Source organism: Chionomys nivalis, chromosome 7 (genome assembly GCF_950005125.1).
Source record: "Chionomys nivalis chromosome 7, mChiNiv1.1, whole genome shotgun sequence".
Taxonomy (NCBI): Eukaryota; Metazoa; Chordata; class Mammalia; order Rodentia; family Cricetidae; genus Chionomys; species Chionomys nivalis.
In genome coordinates, this window is record NC_080092.1 from 30932514 (window position 1) to 30946593 (window position 14080).

Consider the following 14080-nt stretch of genomic DNA (forward strand, 5'->3'; position numbering starts at 1 on the left):
GATTTTTAAGACCTTTAAGAGTTGATACAAGGGAGAAGAAATCAAAAATAAATCAATCAAAATCTTATCACTTCATGCAGTATTACATTGTATGGATACATCATTCATCTAACGTGTCACCTTTGGGGATGTTTAGGCACTTTCTTATTTTTTAAATTATACACAACATTGACATTAATAATTTTTCAAGATAAATATGAAAATATTAGACTGATGCTATAGAACAAAATCTATGAATTGAATTTCTGGATCAAGAAATTTAGCAAGTTGTATGCCATAAAAATTGCTACTGATCTATAATTCCAATAGAAAATCTCTACTTTTCTGCATTTTCTCTTCTATTAATGTGGGCTACACACACTGTGTACACACTATTATGACCCTGAGTAAAGTGAATTAACCTTTCTAGTCCTCTGTGCACTCTGAGATTGGAACAAAAGAAGCACTTCAGAAAGTGGAAAGAGGTGAAGGGAGTGTTAACCTTAAATTGCTCTGCATGGGATTAGACGGCAATGTTCCTAACTAAACAGCAAAAGGCAAAATGAAAAGCAATTTTTGAAGGCAAAGTCCTAAGTTTGACTTCTGACACACTGAATCAGAGGAATCTGTGCTCCTGGAAGAGTTGAAGCCTGGTGAGGGGAAAGATTTACCAGGAGAATGGCACAGGTTGATAGGTTGATAATTAATGGCATCAACTTAGAGGATCTGAAAAGAAACAGAGCTGTAAGCATGTCTCTGAGAGACTTTCTACATTAGGCTAACTAAGATGAGAATAGTCACTCCAAATATGAGGAATCTTGAATTCAGAGGTAAGTAAATGATTGCCCAAGATTAAGTATCATGATTCTTCATCAAATAATCTTCTCTGGAAATGAAGGGAAAATTCTTTCCCACTAAGCTACTGTTAAATTCCTTTCATCACCAACCTAGCTGATGATGTCAAGCCTTATCTTTTGTTGTCATCGAGGCTGTCATTGTCATCATCATCGCCTTCCTCCTCCTTCGTCCTCCTCCTCTCAGGCCTGAATTCAAATACACTAGAAAGAGTAAAAGGGCCAGAGGAGGAATCACAAAAAGAAAGTATTCTGGTAATAAAACACCTTGCCACATGAAAAGGTCAAATGAGTGCTTGGTTTCAGTTTGTAATAGGCTTCAATTTAAACAACCCCAGCCATGAAATACCAAGCAATTTTCTGACCTTTTTAGCTGTGGCTATAAGCACTTTGGTTCTTGGGACAGTTTATGTCTATATTTGACACTAACTAAAAGAAACAAATTGTTTCTAGGTACTTTGCTCCCATGATACAAAATACAACCCATGTGTCTGAATGGTGGAGGCTGACAGTTGCTGGGGGGTTCTGTCCATTTCCTGCATTTCGCTTTAGCCATCAAATATTGGAATTCATTTCTAATCTGTATTGCCCCATCTTAGGAATCTTATGGAAGATGGGGTTTACCTTCTATATGAGCTGAGAAAGCAAGACATTCATATGCCAGGCTCCTCGTAGGACATAAGACCTGGTCTTCATCAATCAGATGATAGTACCCTGACTGGTCTTTGAGTGAAAACCTAGAGATACAAATAAGCAAAAAAAAAAAAAAAAAGAATTTATTCCAGAAGTAGGATCAACAATGGCAGGAGAATTTTATAATTTCTAAACACAGAAAAGTCAAGGAAGAGCACCCACGCCCAGTGACAGTCACGGTTTCAGGCACAACACAGTCCCTAGACTGTCGTGTCTTCACAGATCAGTGTTTCACATGAGTTTATCAACGGTGCTACCTGCACCCTGTTTTCTCTTGCTTCTGTCCTCATCCTCAGCCTGGATGTCCAGACTTCACAGAAACTATGTGAGTACAACTATATCATTTAAAAAAAATGGATATGAAAACAGTAGCTGGAATACTTGAGAAGAAGAGGACCAACAGAAATAGGGTGCGTGAGAAAAATAATGAAGGTAAGAAATACGATAGCACTATATTGTATACCATCAGAAACAGTCAACATTTTTAGACTAATTTCAGGAACGCACTCTTGTTTATGACAAACAAAAGCAGCTTATTTTGGGGGGAAAAGCAATAAAAGGGAGTTTTTGAGTTATGGTTAGTCACAGGTAGAGGAGACAGCACAAATGCCTGTGATAACATTTCACAGCATCTAAGGCAGAAACAAGGCGTAGGCTGACTTCCTGCCCATATTCAGATCCCTCTAGATATCTCTATTTCAGTCAGAGACGACACCTCTGAAAGCTCACAATGGTCTGTCTCCATCTCTTGCTTCTTCCTAGCATCTATTTCCAGATACTTCCCGCTTTCTTTGATAATGGCTATTCACATGAATCTCTCTTCCTTCCTCCACACTCCCAGTGGCCAAACTTAGGGCAGGGATTTAAAACTTCCTCCGTGCATAACTGCTACTGTATATCTTAACTGGACTACCTGTCTCCAGTGTATCCTGTGCCAAATTAATCTTCCAAAGACATTGCCTCATCATTCTCAGATCAACTCTCCACATCTAATGGTTGCCTGTAAAGTGGAATCCAAACTGCCCAGCACGACACACGAGATACCTCATGACACCTTCCTGCTTCCTATCTTTGCGATTCAATCACTACATGCTTCCATTCAAAACAGTTATACTGGATCAAGGAACTTTTCTCATTCAGTCCTGGGAATCAGGCTAAGTTTCCTAGGCATGCTGAGCAGGTGCTGAGGCACTGAGCCCAGGTAATATATTCTTTAAATACGTCCTGACTTTAGGGAAGCTGGAAAGTTGCCACCATGGTTAAGAACACTTGCTGCTCTTGCAGAAGACCATGGTTCAGTTCCCACCACCCACATGGTGGCTCACAACTATCTGTTACTCCAGTTCTGGGGGGTGCCTAACACCCTCTTCTGACCTCCACTGGCACCAGGCATGCACCTGGTGTACATACAAGTATGCACGCAAAACACTCCTATATGTTAAAATAAATAAATGTCAAAATCTTTCATTAAAAACTAATAATAAACAACAGGAATGCTGGGAGGTGGCTCAGTAACTAAAGGCGCTTCCACCAAGTGTCACAGTCTGAGTGCAATTCCTAGGATTCACATATCAGGAGAAAAGAACCAACTCCTTCACGTTGCCTTCTGGCCACACGTGTTCTGTGGCACATATATTTACTTATAGACATACACAAAATAAATAAATACAATCAAAAATGTTTTTCAATCCAAGGAAACAAAAGATATAGTTCATTTTAAATAAGAAATATAGAAATTAAATATCATATAGACAACTGCAAGATTTTTATGCCTTCAACATTATAGTAACCTATACTAAAGATAATCATCATATAAAATGATTATTATATGCCACACTGTACTCCTAGTATTAGTATTGCCTATATAAACATTACAGCAATTTCATAAGGTGAGTATTAAAGTCCCATTTACATAAAGGAAAAGAAAGTGCTGAATGACTTAGAAATGTATTCAAAAGCATTCTGCCAATAAATGCAGAGAAAAAAAATCAACCACCAAGAAGTTGGTTTTTAAATAAAGGGAGTATGTTCTTAAAATAAGATCACTGTATGAGTAAGGGAACTATATAAATATGTTATTTTGTGGCATATGTTTTAAATCAATTCTAGAAGGAACAATATTGCCCCTGTTCGTTTCCTACCAGAACCTTACAGACTAACAATGTTCCTTGCAAAGCTTAAGCTGCTCATAAAACTTGTTGTGAAATGAATTATAGGACCCATTTCCTAAGAATTCCATTCTATAACATTTAGTACCTTGCACTTTTATTAAGCATCTGATGGTTGATGATAGAAGAGATACAACTGGCCCCTGGATGTAACTTTGAGAAAGCCTCAGAGAGGTAGCCACTATGTGGTTTCCTAATCAGACCCACGGGTCCTCTTCCTTCTGGTTCCTCCACTCACCCGTTGCAGGACTAAATATTTACCTTGCCCACCATCCTCAGATGTGTCATCTTCTAGGAAAGAATGATGGAGCTGATTACCTAAACTGTCACTGAATAGCCACCTCACCAACGTGCTACTCCAGCAAAACCAAACTGCTTTTCTCACGGTGCTCACACTGCTCAATTGATGGTGCGTGCCTGAAGCTCTGTTTTGGGAAGGAAGCCAAGGTTCGATTTCAAAGGAGAAGGAAAAAATAAGACGATCATTTGAAGATGTGTTGTGTGACTGTGAAGGGGACCAGAAATAAGTGTTCAAGGTGTTTTATAATCTCGGCAGAGACATACAGATCTGTTATGCCTCATTCAAACCGACTGTTTCTCTACTCAATCTGTCCCTTTAACCTTACTGGAATTATCCCTCTGGCTCCCCTTCAAAGGCCCCATAAATACTCTCTCATCGCTTCTTTCTACATGCCACTGTTTATATTTCTAATAAATAACTGTTTCATTCTGCTTTGTAATGAGCAGTAGCTTGTCTGCCACCCTCTCTTTCTCAAAGTAAAGGGCACTGGATTACTATGCAGATCTGGTGGAATAACAAACCAAACGTCCCCATAAGAAACTAGAAATACAGCTGCTGGTTGTTCCAGCCTACTCAGCTCTAAAATCCTTGACTCCCAGGGTAAAATGCTATTAAAGCAAGGCTAATGGGGATAATGGGGAAAAATGCTGAGACAGAGTTCAGCACCATGGACAGCTCAGACGGCAGCTCTGTCTTCCTTACTAATTCTGTACAACCAACCAGGCTTTCCTCCCAGCCCTTGTAAGGATAGTTCAAGGACTCTCCATCCTCTCCAGGAAGAGGGAAAGCCTTTAATGCCCTCTTCTAACTAGCTGACCTCAGCACAGCATAAAGAAAATGTTGAGTCCAGACTATGGGTCAGAGTACTAGATTTTGATTCTGGCTTCCCCAGTTAGTGGCTGTATAGGATGAGGTAAATTGCATAGTATCCTAGTACCTCAGTTTTATAAAAATATAGTGCCTGCTTCACTGAGCTTTAGTGAATACAAAGTTACTTTCATATAGTGTTTTTCATACCCTTGATATAGACTAGTGATCTGTAGAAGTGCGCTGTTAGCAGTTAACAGCTACCATAAGGACCAACAAGCAGCTGTGTTGATCAAAGACTAACAGGAGTGTAGGAAATTCCTTTTATTTCCTCAACTGCTGGATAAGACTGTTCAAACAGAGAAAAACCTAAAATATTCTTTCTAATTTCTTAGTAAGTTTTTTCTCTTTAACTTCTGGACTTTGTCCAGGTTTTTGTTGTTGTTGCTGTTTTTATTTATTATTTAGTCTTTCACAACTTCATATATATGTAATATACTTTTATCATACTCTCTCATCCCTAACTTAAACAAGGACAACTTTTCATATATTTTTTATTTTAAAAAATTTACTTTTCATTTTATATACCATCCCCAGTTCCCGCTCCCTTCTCTTTCCCATCCCCCATCTACTCCTCAGAGGTGGTAAGGCCTTCCTTGGGGAGTCAACAAGGTCTGGCATACCAACTTTTGGAAAGACCAAGCCCCTCCCCTCTATATCAAGGCTGAGCAAGGTATCCCACTTTAGGGAATGGGCTTCAAAAAGTCAGTTAAAGCACCTGGGATAGGTCCTGGTGCCACTACCAGCCTTACCCCCAACAAATCAAACCACAAAACTGTTACTCACATTCAGAGGGTCTAGTTCGTTCCCACGCAGGTTCTCCATAGTCCGTGAGCTCCCACTAGGTCTTTGTCAGCTGTCTCTGTGGTTTTCCCCATCATGCTCTTGACACACCTGAACAAGTGCAACTTAACGGTGGCAACAGCACTGGGGAATGTGATTTTCATCCCCAGTAAGTATCAACTGTTTATAACTCCTCAGGGATGGGTGGTTTTATAAGGTCTTCCCTTATCTATGATGGGATCCTAGGGGGCTCATTCCTGTGCATGCCTTATGCAGGTAGCCACTGCTGCTATGAGTTCATAGGTGAGGCAGCCATTTCATATCTGAGAGACAGTGCTTCATAGCACTCCTGCCCATACTCAGGCTCTTACACCTCGCCCACCTCTTTCCCATGCTGTTCCCCGAGGTTTCTGGGAAGTGATACAGATGTCCTCTTTAGGGACAAGCACTTGATAGTCAGTTGCTCTCAACAGTCTGGTCAGCAAGGAGTATTTTCCTGAACTGCCACCCATTGTAATTGAAAGCTTCTCTTGGTTGATTATTTCACATGCTGTCAGCAGCCAGAGTTTACAGTATCTTGGCTCCTGGATACCACATTCCCCAGTCTTCATTTCAAACTCCTTGCCTTGCCTTTACTCTCCCGAACTATCCATGGCCCAGGGGATAAAGGGCATAAGCATGTCAACATGCTCTAGCCTAAGCTTTCTTCCCAGTGAGAAAGACCAGCTGCAACCTTGATATTTATTCATAAATAAGAGACCCTCCTAGAAGGAGAGGAAGCAGAAGACAGCAGTGTCTCCCATCCACTGCCATGCTCTCTGCCCTCCATCACAGTCTTCCTGGGAATCTGTAGCCATTCATTTCAATAACCTCAGTTTGTGGCTTCAAGTGTCTGTATAGCTTTGCATATCTCAGTTTTCTGCTGAACCTTTCTTACTGAGTATTCCTGAAACAAATCCCCGACACATCCTCTGGGCAGACTTGTTTATGAGTTTTCCACTTAATCCCCAGCGACTTTGCACAAGTGATTTTAGAAGTGTTACAAACCCAAACAGTTTCCTGGCCAGCTGCAGTTTTTTTTTTTTTCACATGAGATCATGGCTTTAAATCTCAAAATCACAGCATAACTTGTTATTAATAGCAGGGGATTTCAGCTCAACGCGGTTCTCTGATCGGCTGCTAGAAATGCAGGTTTGACATCCTCTAGACTGTGAAATTAAAAGAAAAAAGTCCTAAAAGTGCGAGCATTTCCATTCCATTAGAACTATACCTTTCCTTCTTTCTCTAGCATCTCATAGCATCAGAGCCCTGAGGTCCAGCATCAGCATCTGAAGGATCCTGGAACAAGGACCTCATCCTTTTAGCTCCCACATCAGTGTTAGTATCCCATGCATACTTGTATTCCTTTCCCCCTTGTCCCTGCAATAAGAAGAGTATTGTCCCTGATTGGTTGGTGCTGGAATTGTTCGCAAGTTCTTGCTTTGGCCAACGGAATGTTAGCAAACGCCATGCAGCCATAACAGAAACTGTGTCCATGCAGTTGGAGCTGAGCTCTTGGGCTCTTTCACAAAACTTTCCAAAGTGCTGGTTCACTGAAACTAGAAGGAAGATGAGACATGTAATGAACAGAACTCGCAGCTCCTTCCAAACCTGTCAGAGCCAACTCACGGCCAACCCAACTCATGAGCTAATTACTTTATCTCATCGTTATCCCTTAGAAGCCCGTTTTCTTTCTAATGGAAGACAGAAAGGGGGTGAATACAGATGGGAGGGGAGGAAGGGAGGAACTGGGAAGAGTACAGGGAGGAGAAACCATAATCAGGATATATTTTATAAAAAACAAACCTATTTCCAATTTAAAAAAAGTAACAGCCTACTGCCATGTGTCATTGGGATTTCAAAGTCACTTTTTACAGCATATTGTGGTTATGGCAAAGTTTTTAATGAACAAGAATTTGGACTGCAGGACTACCATTAACTGACTTCTTACTGCCTAGAGAGTAACAGGAGAGGAACCAGGCCATTTGCCACAAGAGATACAGTCTTTTGCTTCCTGCTGAGGAGAGTGCATTAGAGTATATGGCCACATCTGAAAAGTTATGCAGCCGTGATTTATAATCCGTTATTACATAACACCATTCAGACTAAAAGAGAAAATTGTCCAATTTTTTTATTTTTTAAAACAGCCTTGTAGTTCCAACTGGCCTCAAGTGTACTAGCTAGCCAACCTAGGATGACCTTGTACTCTTGATTCCCCCTACCTCCACCTCCTGAATGCTGGGGTTATAGGTATGTGCCACCCTGCTCAGTTCTTCAATTTTGTTTTATATTCTCCTTCCCTGACCTTGTCTCTATTGCACAGATAAGAAAACTCCCTTCTGAGAAGGACAGAGCTGTCCCGAAGTCATGCTGTGCTGAGGGAAAAAAAATCTAATCTCTGCTGTAATAAAAAGCTTTAGAATTTATAAGAATCAAGAATTCCCAATAAGCATATAATTGAACTTGTTTTTACTGCCGTGGTAGAACTGGGCTGAAAATTAAAAATTCATTACCTAGTGCAGTTTACAGAAGCTATGTTTCAGCTCTTTGGAAAAGGGCTCCCAATTCACTCAATTTAACAAACATAAGAACACAAACATTACCAAACCAGGTCAGATCCCCAGGACCTTAAGCACAGAGTTCTCTGACAGCTGAAAACGCAGAGTTGTCCTTGATGAAAAGTTAGGTTGCAAGCAAAAGACCCTGGCTCTTAATAAATCATCCTGGATCTGTCATTCAAGCAGATCTCTGATAGAAGTAGCTGTACCAGACTTGCTCTCTCTCTCTTTCTCTCTCTCTCTCTCTCTCTCTCTCTCTCTCTCTCTCTCTCTCTCTCTCTCACACACACACACACACACGCATGCATGCACACACGCGTGCAAGTGCCCACACATGCCCACACACAAACTATAAAACTAGGGAAGTAGAGGGTCCATTTTCACACATTGGGGCAGTCTTCTTTAGAACAATTTTCTAACCTACAATCAGAAATCCAAGCAGTATAGGGATGCCGCAAAGTGGGGTAGCAAAGATAAAAGTTCAAGGCAGCTAATGGATCAGGAACTATGAGGCAGGGCACTGAAGGAAGAAACACCTAATAAAAAGCCTGCCCAGAACTCTCAATCCAAAACTGAGCCTACATACTCAGTATAAGTATGAGAATAAGCATATTCTCATAAGCAGAATAAAACCACATGAGGTTTTCCAGGGAATGGCTACAATCAGCTTGAGAACAGACCAGAGACCCTAGAGTCAAAGCAGTGCTAGAGAAGCCTGGGAGGCTAGCCCAATGGAAAAATTTTAACACCTCATTAACTTCTCATACCACACACTGACACACCAGAAAGGCTTCCTCTTAGGAGTAACAGCCATAAGTTAAGATGTCTACTCTCTACTTAGTTTAACAAAACCCTAAACTAATCCCTGGAAGGGCTTGAAGGAAACTGCTTATAGGTTGAGCTCAACAAACCAGACAGGTTGGAAGTCATGGAGGCTTTTCCATATGGCACAAAATGTATACAACCAAGTCTACACTATTTAATTATTTCATTATGGGCCAAAGAAAAACAAGTTATCCTCAGAAGGTGTTAATAGATAGAATTCAATGTGTCTACAATATAGCATCAGTGAGTCTTACTTACAAGCTACCATGTTTGGAGGACCCTGCAAAGAAGAGGCAGGAAGAATGGAAGATCTGGAAGACAGAGAGAAGGGCTCCCAGACGCCGCCTTCTAAGCACAGCACAGTCGTGGCAACCGTGAATTCACAGCAGCTGTGCCTATATGCACTGGGCTCACACAACTCTTGCCCTCTTAATAACCAACTGCAATGGAGAAAGGTTCTCACAGGGGTAGCACTACTGCTTACTGTTGCTCTGTTGGCAACAGATTCTCGGGGAGAAGAAGACAAAATATCCAGTAGTGTATCCACAGGTGAGTCCATTAGGCTCAAATGCGTTTGTTTCAAGCTCAAAGAACCACAAACAGCCCTCACTACTACACTCCATGAGACACTAAACAAACAAAAACTAGTAAAAAGGAAAAGAGGTTTGTAAAAAAAAAGAAAAGGAACTGGTAGGGAAGGGAGAGAAATAAGAAGGGGTTAGTAACAGTAACACAGTGATCGGAATACACTATATACATGCATGAAGTTGTCAAAGAGCAAATGTGTCAATAAATAAGTAACACTGAAAGAAAATTTAAAAGCATATGGTGAATAAAGGAAACACTGAAGAGACAGTGACACTTGGACATTTAGTCTACAGAAATGCAAACTTACGTGCACTTAAAGCATGAATACTGGAACTGAAGACAGCTCAGCAGTTAACAGTGCTGGCTACTCTTCCCGAAGACTGGGGTTCGATTCCCAGTATCCATGTAGAGACTCACAACCACCTGTAACTCCAGTTCCAAGGGAACCCACCCCCTCCTCTGTTCTCCACAGGCACTAGGCACACACATGATACATTTACATACATGCAAGCGAAACACCCATGCGCATAAAATGAAAGAATACTTAATGCAGCTCTCTGCATAATTATCAAATTCTGAAACACTTGAATGTCCTTCAGAGGCTAAATGGGTAAGGAAATTGTCATGCGCACATACATGTCATGTCACTCAGCAATAAAGAGAAATCAGTTCCTGAATATAGCACCAAGGGTGCCTCTTAGAGGCTTGATGCTTGGGACACTAGTTTTTAAAGGCTGACACTGCCTGGTTCCATTTATATCAGGTTTGTAAAAAGGCAGAACCATAGCTGGGGAGAGCGGAACAATGGTTGCCAATATTCACAAGTAGGGAGAGGCTGACTACAAAGAGCCTTGGCAGAAAGTTTCTTAGGACAGCAGTTTTTGCAAACATGCCCAGGCTTTGTGGAAACCAGAAGTCATTAGATACTCTTGAACTGAAGTTACTAATGGTTGTGAGTCTCCATGTGGGAGCTGGGAATCGAACCTGGATCCTCTGGAAGATGAGTCAGTGCTCTTCACTGCTAAGCCATCTCTTCGGCCCCAGTATATCCTGATAGTAGCAGTTACACAAATTAATAAATGTATTTAAACTGATAGGACACACAAAAAGCTAAATTTAACTGCCCATTAAGCTTTAAAATAAGCATGAAGTCTGAAGGGAAATAAGATACAAATGAAATATTTTAGGCCTATTTATTCTAAGGCATTGAACAAGAAAAAAACTATCATACTGCACCAACCCAAAAGTTTGCAAAAGGTTATAAGCAGACTATGCCCAGAAAAGCAAACACAACTCACTGTTAAATATGTGAAGGGATGCTGAACTCACCTCCCACTCACCAGACTAGCAAAGACCAAGAACTAGGAGAACGAGTCAAGTTGCTATTTGAATTTATGTTGCTGGTGGAAGGTAAATTGCTGTGACTTTAATGGAGATTTATCAAACAGTTTAAATAGATGTGCATGCCAGTTCACTGAATAAATCTACTTGTTTATAAATTTTATTTGTGTGTATGTGTATGTGTCTGTGTCTCTCTTTCTGTGGGTGTGTGCATGTGTGGTTGGGTACCCATAGATGCCAGGAGAAGGCATCATATCTTCTGGAGTTGGAGTTATAGATGGGTGTGCGTTGGACAATGTTGAGTGCTCAGAACTGAATTTTGGGTCTTCTGGAAGATCAGCGAGTGCTCTTAACCCCTGAGACGTCTCTTGAGCCCTGGAACAAATCTACTTCTAAAAATCATTCTGTAGGGGCTGGAGAGATGGCTCAGCGGTTAAGAGCATTGCCTGCTCTTCCAAAGGTCCTGAGTTCAATTCCCAGCAACCACATGGTGGCTCACAACCATCTGTAATGAGGTCTGGTGTCCCCTTCTGGCCTGTGCAGACATACATGTAGACAGAATACTGTATACATAATAAATAAATATTTTTAAAAAAAATCATTCTGTAAATATGCTGTACATGTGCAATGACCTAGGAACCAGATAACGTTTTTCAAAGCTATTTTGATTAGTTCGATGTGGTAGACAGCCTCCAGGCTGTCAGCACCTTACTGGTTAAACAGAGGACAAGGTATATAGCACAGTAAGACACAAAGCAGCTACTATAGTGAAGGACTTTGAGTTCTGAAATGACAAGTTTTACATATAGAATACTTTCTGTTTGATTGGTGTATATTCATTGAACATAGTGTTGAATTTCCTATGGACCATATATTCACTTCTCTTCTCTCTCCCTTTAGTTTTCCTCTCTTTTTCTTCCTCCCACTAGTCTCTACCCTTCCCCTCGACCTTGAAATGAAGCATTAAGTACATATTGTTAAAAGAAAATACAATGAGGCAGTCTATCTAAAACAAAAATAGATCAAGGATTCCCAAGACTCCATGAGTGGAATAAGACATCCCTGGAACCATGCATGGGAAGCCGGTTGCACAGGTTGCCACTGCAGAGGACCTGGCTGGCTGGGGATCTGGGGGAAGAAAGGAAACGTGTTAAATGCATCCTTTCATTACTTCAAATTATGAGCCATGAAATTGAATGACCTGTTTCTAAGTAAATGGAAATTTTAATCTATCCACCCTCTTGGGAAGCAAAGCATTCTGGCCTAGATGATTGGACATTGATCCTTTCCTCGCTGACACCCCTCATGGTGCTACAGGCACAGGCCCCACGGGACAGGGATCTACATAAGCCTAATCCTACCAACCAGCCTTCTCCCTGTAAGGTCAGCTACGCCGCAATGGCACAGCCGAATAAGAGGAATCCCCTTACACTGAAGACGTGCACACAATGCTTATTTTATTAATCACAAAGTTTGACCCTCTGCTACAAAGGCTCATTCTCCCATTTTTAATTAACCTATGTAAGGTTAATCATTGTTTTTTGTTAGAAATAACAAGCACTTTGAGTCTAATATAAGCTGCTAAGTTTTGCCCTAAACATCTACTCTTAACTAAAATGATTAGACTCTCAGTATGGATTAATAATAATAATTAAAATTTATTGAGCACACAGAAAGCACTTAGTCCATGTGCTCAGTCTTTGGATTCATCTGACCTACCTCAGGTACAATCATTTGAGGTCATATAGCTTTGGGAGTGGGTCATAGGCTGGAAGGAAATAAAAATGCATAAACACACATGCATGGGCACATATACACACTCGCGTGAGATACCATTTCTACTATAAAAGGAGTGGGGCTTAAAGCTGTCTGTTTGCATAAATGTTTGCTCATTAGTGACAAGGTGAAGAGCCCCAGATTCATGTCTAGATAGGCTGACCCCCAAAGCCCCATGTGCAACCATTTATCTGAAAAAAAAAAAAAAACCCTAATTGTAGAAATTTACACTGGAGAAGGAATAGAGGTATTCTAGCAAACTTCCCTCACCATAAAGTGAGCTCACACACACACAGAGTTCCACAGACAGTTACTCAGCCACACTGAGTAACATGGAGCTCACAGTCACCCAAAGCATCCCAGTCCACGCTACAACAGCTCCGATTCCCTTTTTTCTGTGGAGACCAAACTGTTTCCCTAACATTCACATTCGATCATTGAAACAGCACAGAGCAGGCATCCTGATTCTTCATAGGAAGCCTTAGCAGGCTGAGGATCTGGCTGCAATGCCAGCATTCATGTCTCTTACAAGTGAGTGTAAGAACTCTTCCTGGAAAGGTTTGTGGGGTCTCCAAAGCCCCCCAAAATCTCAAAGGCCCTCATTTCACTATGTCTTTAGATTTTTAGGTTTTATAGATCAACTCTCCTGAAGTGTAACCAACCCACAGTAAAACAAACCGAGTTTAAGTGTGATAGCTTCATGAGTTTTGACAATCCACACAAGCTCATAGAAGCCGCACTACTGTAGAAATATGGACTATCCATATCGACTCAGGGAGTTCCTGGTGGTGTTTATTGTAGAATAATCCCTGTTCTCATTTCTACCACTATAGATTCATTTCTTTACTGTATTCACACAGTAATTTTGAGCCTTGGTTCTTTTGCAACTGGCTTTTTAGTTGCATCCATGTTACATTAAGTGCAAAAGAATTTTACCTTTCTATCCTTTTGTCTGCTTATATAATTATTTATTTGTATTCTCAAATATAAGGAAATACCAGAATTTGGTTTTCTTAATTCTCCAGTTCATCAACATTTGAGTATTTCTATGTGGGGCTATTCTGAAGAGTTAGTATAGACATTGTTTTACAAATGTATGCTTTGTTTTTCTTGCATAAATACCCAGAAGTAGAATAAATGGGTTCTTGGAAATGGGTGAGTATTTAACCTTTAGGGAAATGGAATCAAAACCATTGAGACGTCCCACTTCTCACCCACTAAAATAGACATAGTTTAAAAGATTGATGACCCAGAGGACTGTCTCACATGTGAAACCCCACTCCTTCACAAAGGACCAGCAAGTTACAT